General features: G+C 56.4%; 2 pseudogenes; both read right to left on the bottom strand.

Moving 5' to 3' along the window:
• Positions 1-977: 977 nt before the first annotated feature.
• Positions 978-1,810, bottom strand: LOC134757669 (choriogonadotropin subunit beta variant 2-like; annotated as a pseudogene).
• Positions 1,811-3,719: 1,909 nt separating this feature from the next.
• LOC129528760 (neurotrophin-4-like) lies at positions 3,720-4,585 on the bottom strand (annotated as a pseudogene).
• Between the last annotated feature and the right edge of the window lie 1,415 nt (positions 4,586-6,000).

The following is a 6,000-nucleotide window of genomic DNA, read 5'->3' as shown; positions in this document are numbered from 1 at the left end:
CCCGGGAGGCGGATCTTGCAGTGAGCCGAGATCGCGCCACTGCAGTCCAGTCTCAACAACAGAGCGAGACTCCGTCTCAAAAAAAAAAAAAAAAAAAAAAAATTGATTGGAACATCCTCCAAGATGCAAGACTCTCAGTTCCTCAGAGTTCTACAGGAAGGATGGCAGAGTGCAGTTGCCCAGAGTTGAAGTCCCATCTCTGCCATTTGTTGGCTGTGTGACCAGGCACAAATCATTAATTTCTCTGAGCCTGTATTTTACCATCTGTTGCTATTGAGTAATAGTAGTTGACTATTTTCTATTTTTATTTTTATTTTTATTTATTTATTTTTTTTTTTTGAGACGGAGTCTCGCCCTGTCACCCAGGCTGGAGTGCAGTGGCGTGATCTCGGCTCACTGCACCTATGCTTCCCGGGTTCAAGCGATTCTCCTGCCTCAGCTTCCTGAGTAGCTGGGACTACAGGCGCGCACCACCACACCCAGCTAATTTTTTTTTTTTTTTTTAGTAGAGACAGGGTTTCACCATGTTGGCCAGGCTGGTCTCGAAGTCCTGAACTCAGGTGATGCACCCGCCTCGGCCTCCCAAAGTGCTGGGATTGCAGGCATGAGCCACTGCGCCTGGCCGAACATTTTTAATGTTTATATTATTATTATTATTATTATTATTATTATTATTATTATTACTTTTTGAGATGGAGCTTTGTTTTTGTTGCCCAGGCTGAAGCGCAATGGCGGGATCTTGCTCACTGCAACCTCCGCCTCCTAGGATCAAGAGATTCTCCTGCCTAAGCCTCCCAAGTACCTGGGAGTATAGGCATGCACCACCACGCCCGACGATATTTTGTATTTTTAGTAGAGATGGGGTTTCTCCATGTTGGTCAGGCTGGTCTGGAACCCCTCACCTCAGCTGATCCACCCACCGCAGCCTCCGACAATTACAGGCGTGAGCCACCGCGCCCAGCCGTCCACCCTGTTTTCTACCAGAGTTCTGTACTGTGACTCTGTAGAAAATGGTTTGAAAGCTGGACCCACCCTGTGTGTGTGTGGTTGCCCTGAGCCCACAGAAAGACACCTCCAGAGTGCGGATTGAGAAGCCTTTGTTGTGGGAGGATCGGGGTGTCTGAGGGCCCCGGGAGTCGGGATGGGCTTGGAAGGCTGGGGGGAGGGGCCTTTGAGGAAGAGGAGGCCTGGAAGCGGGGGTCATCGCAGGTCAAGGGGTGGTCCTTGGGACCCCCGCAGTCAGTGGTGCCGCGGCGGCAGCGTGCACATTGACAGCTGAGAGCCACGGCGTAGGAGACCACGGGGTTCACGCCGCGCGGGCAGCCAGGGAGCCGGATGGACTCGAAGCGCACATCGCGGTAGTTGCACACCACCTGAGGCAGGGGCGGCAGGACCCCCTGCAGCACGCGGGTCTGGAAGCCGTGTGAGTGGGGGAATGAGCTTGTGCCTGGGGCCGGCGCCTCAGCTGAGCTCCCCAGCTGCCCCCACAGGTCTCAGACTCAGGAGTCCAGGAAGCCCTCTGTTCCTGCCCTCCCACACCCCATTCCGCAGCCCCTGACCAGAGAGGCAGACCACCCTTCCTCCCCGGCTGCCTCTGTGGGTCTGGCCCTGAGGTGGCAGCACCTGCCCCGGCTCCGGGCAGCTCACCATGGTGGGGCAGTAGCCGGCACAGATGGTGGTGTTGACGGTGATGCACACGGGGCAGCCCTCCTTCTCGACAGCCAGGGTGGCAATTGATGGGGCGGCACCGTGGCCGAAGCGGCTCCTTGGATGCCCATGTCCCGCCCATGCTCAGCAGCAGCAACAGCAGCAGCCCCTGGGGCAAGGACACTGCTTCACCCGGGTCTGAGACCGCAGCCCCGAGTCCTGGCCTTCCCATCCCGCGTGGTACACCACCCACAAAGACCCAGAGACCCTTCCCGGCATCTCCTATTCAGGACCCACCACCCCGACACCTGCCTTTCAGAGCCCACCCCACAGCCCAGAGGACCTGAGATACCCCAACATTTCAGATCCCCACCCTCAGGAACTGCCCCACCTGAAGCTTACTGGGGGTCACGCTCCTCCAGAAAGAGGCCTCCTTCCACAGCTCACACTGGTCTGCCCCTTCTCATGCCAGTGATGGCCTGGAAGGAGGTGGAAGGTGCCCAGGGGCCCTGCAGTCTTTCCTGGAACATCTCCATCTTTGGTGCCTGGAAATGTGGATCTACCCTACCTTTGACATGTCTCTCTCTTAGCGGGATATCTTCCGCAAGCACTGGGAATGTGGACATGGAAAGTAAATTGAGTCTCCGTGGGGGAGTGAGACAGGGAGTGAGGGGTGTTGGACGCGGCACGGGAACCCGGCCGGAGTCAGCGGACCCAATGGGCTGCTCTCTCTCAGATACAGTTCCCCTTCCTCCCTCCAGGGGGCGCCAGGGAACACAGGGCCCTCACTGGCCCTGGGGACTGGGTGACGTCAGGGGTGAGCCTCTTGTGATTGGCTCCCTCACCCTGCGTAAGGTCAAAGGGAAGAAAGGACAACCCCCGACCCCAGGAGCCACTGTGGCTCTGGCCCATTGTGCCGGCCTTCGGGCCCTCAGGGAGGCGAGGGTGCGAGAGCCTCGAGTTCGAGGCCGACCTCCTCCAAAAAAACTTTCTTTTTATCGTTCCCTATATAACAACAAACCATAAAGGGAGGACGCCTTGATAGGAAGAAATGACATCTTCCTAAGTGTTTTTAAATTACTTCAATGTATCTTTTTTTTTTTTTGGGAGACCGAGCCTCGCTCGGTCCTCGGGGGACCTCCCTGCCTCTCAGCCATGGCGGTTGTCACCTGTGGTAAACAGAATGGCGGGAGCAAGTGGGATGTCCCACTACTCGGGCTGAGGCAGGAGAATCACAGGAACCTAGGAGGTGGAACCTCCTCGCCCAGGAGGGGCGCGGCTTCGGACTTAGTTTCTGCCCAATGAGAGAGGGCCTCCCCGTGACTGTGCTGCCAGGTTAGCCACTTGACCCTGGTGCCCCCAACGAGGGATTCAGCCCGAGCCCCACCTCTCCCTTAGGGACCTCCGCCCACTCTACCCTCAAGCCAGGATGCCCGGAGCGCTCCCCGGAAATGCGTGTGCTTCAGGTGATTTAACTGATCATTGAATAGGCCCGCAGGAGGTGTGTCCTGCCCCCGAGGCCGCAGCCTCGGAGGACATTATCTGGACTTAGTCCCTTTCCCGCGATGCCATCAAGCTGGACAATTTTAAGGTCTGTTTCTTTCCCAATGTAGGGTATAGGTTGGCACAGGGAAGAGGGCTAGAAACCTGACTTGAGCTCCCCGCCCAGGGCTGAACTCTCCAGCATCCTGATCGCTTCTCATTCAACCTTGCTTATACTCCCCGTGTGATCGGTAGCTCTTTATCTCAAAACAGAATATTCGAAGCCAACCCCTGCCTGCTCTCACCAAGTAAGATTTCTCATTTGAACCCCAGCTCCCAGATACTTAAAGGCCTTCCGTAGACCATGTCCTCAAGGTCCCCTGGCCATCTGCTTGCATGTTCCAGTTTCTCTCCTCCCCCATGCACATCGTGAAATGTGCCCTCCCACTCCCCAGGATGAGCAAGGTGGTGTCCTCTGTGACAGAGCAGTCAGCAACTTAACACCAAAGGTCACCAATGATCAAATCCATGAGAGTTGATCCGAGGAGTTATGTATTAGGGCTACGAAAGAGTAAACACTCAGTAAATAGTGGCTATTATTATTATTATCATCATCATCATGATTACCCTCAAGTTCCCCCGGGAGAGCTCCTATTCAACCTTCAAAACCCCACGTTGGTGCACCCATCCTACAGAGATTGAGCTCAAATTCAGAGAGTTGTGATTTTGCCATGATTTGATGAGTTCCCCAACTGGGGTCCGTCCGTAGAGCAGCTGGGCCAACCCTGACGTCTCTCAGCATCCAGCTCTGTTCTTTTTCTGCCTGACCAGTTCCTGGGTATAAGTCTCAGGCCCGGCCAGTCCGGCTGAGGAGTGTGCAGACACAGGCAGTGCCAGTTTGAATCCATCGCCAGTCCACACGGCCCTGGGCATCAGCGGTCAATGCCCGCACATAGGACTGCTTGGCCTTGCACTCAGACACCCAGTGCCCCCCGGTCCACACCCCGGCGGCAGCCTCTCCACCTACCCCTGGGCCACCTTCTTCAGAGTTATCGGCCTCGAAGCAGGTGACAAAGAAGTGTTGGCGGAGGGAACTGCCGCCAGCTGCAGGCACCTCGCCCAACACCTCCACCTCGAGCACAACCAAGTCCACAGCGGTCCGGGGGTCTGTCACCCAGCCAGTGACTGCATCGCACACGGCCAGCTCACCCTGATGACTCGCCGGCGAAGTATCGCTGACCCCTCGCTGGCTGCGGTTGGCCCGGGTGCCTGCTGACTCCCGAAAGGCCCCAGTCTCCAGCAGGAAGAGCAGAGGGGGCCCGGCAGCGGCACCCCTAGACAGGACCACTCGGGGGAAAAGAAGGTCCCACTTTGTAGTAGGAAAAGGGGACAATGTCAAGGGTGGGGGTTAGGACTCCATTGACACAGCGGGGAGGAAGAAAATGAGGGGGATGCAGAGGGAGCCTGGGGGAGCGGGAGCATCTCTCAGAGCACATGGAAACAGGGAAAAGGAGGCTGGGATTAGAGAAGAGGATAAACACTTCAGTGGGGACAGAAGTTTGGAACCCCAGGGGAGGCCTGCCTGCCAGGATTATGGGGAAGCCCTTGCTCTAGAAGTTTGGGGGACTCCATGTACAGGACTTGCATCACACCCAACTTGTAGATTAAGAATAAATATTCAACAACTACAGGTCAGGCACTATGGCTCACACCTGTAGTCCCAGCACTTTGGGAGGCTGAGGCGGGTGGATGACTTGAGGTCAGGAGTTCGAGAGCAGCCTGGCCAACACTGTGAAATCACATCTCTACTGATAATACCAAAATTAGCTGGGCGTGGTGCTGCGCTCCTGTAATCCCACCACTTTGGGAGGCCGAGGCGGGCGGATCATGTGGTCAGGGGATCGAGACCTTCCTGGCTAACACGGTGAAACCCCGTCTCTACTAAAAATACAAAAACTTATCTGGGCTTGGTCGCGGGCCCCTGTAGTCCAAGCTACTTGGGAGGCTGAGACAGGAGAATGGAGTGAACCTAGGAGGGGGAGCTTGCAGTGAGCAGAGATTGCGCCACTGCACTCCAGCCTCCACGACAGAGCGAGACTCCATCGCAAAAAAAAAAAAAAAAAGAAAGAAAAAGAAAACAGGGTGGAGATGGAGGATGACCTCCAGCTCAGGGGGTGTCCATGGTCTGGCCTTCTGTGGGGAGAAGGAAGGCCACATGATCTGTGTGGCCCAGGTGGCAGGGCCTCAGCCTTCTAAGCCGAGCTCCCTCTTCCTCCCTCTGACGTTGGCACTGGCAGTGCAGGTGGGGCGGAGGGGGGCGCGGCTTGGGGACCTGAATGGGATGAATGGGCCAAGGGGGATGTCATCTCTTCCATTCTCCTTCATCCACTGCCTCTCCCTTCCCCTCCTCCCCCCCCCCCACCCTCCCCCACCCCCCGGTCCATCTACCTCCCATCCCAGCCAGGAGCGGTCACCTAAGTAGAAAAGGGGCCACTGGAAAGGGGGCGGGGCCTTGACTCTTGGGTACCCTGCGCTTGAAGAAGAACTCTGGGAAGGGGTTTTTCAGGGAGTTGGCCCCTTCCCCACCTGGCTGTATAACCTTCCTGTTCTTTTCTTCCCCTAACCGGTTGCCGCTCCCTCTCCTGAGATGTCAGGAAAGAGGGGGCCACCTGCGTCCTCCACAGTGGTCCCCGAAGCCTGGGGTTCCCAGCCCCAGAGCTCAGAGGTGAAGGAGGTGCTACAGCTCTGATGACCACTGGTTGTTTCCCAGTCTTCTCCACGCCACCCTTTCCCAAAACAACAAAACAAAACAAAACAAACAAACAAAATTGGGCCTGGCGCAGTGGTTCATGCCTGTAATCCCAGCACTTT

The sequence above is a fragment of the Gorilla gorilla genome, chromosome 20, assembly GCF_029281585.2.
Source record: "Gorilla gorilla gorilla isolate KB3781 chromosome 20, NHGRI_mGorGor1-v2.1_pri, whole genome shotgun sequence".
Taxonomy (NCBI): Eukaryota; Metazoa; Chordata; class Mammalia; order Primates; family Hominidae; genus Gorilla; species Gorilla gorilla.
The sequence above is the reverse complement of the archived record's forward strand: the minus strand, read 5'-3'. Positions and strand labels throughout refer to the sequence as shown.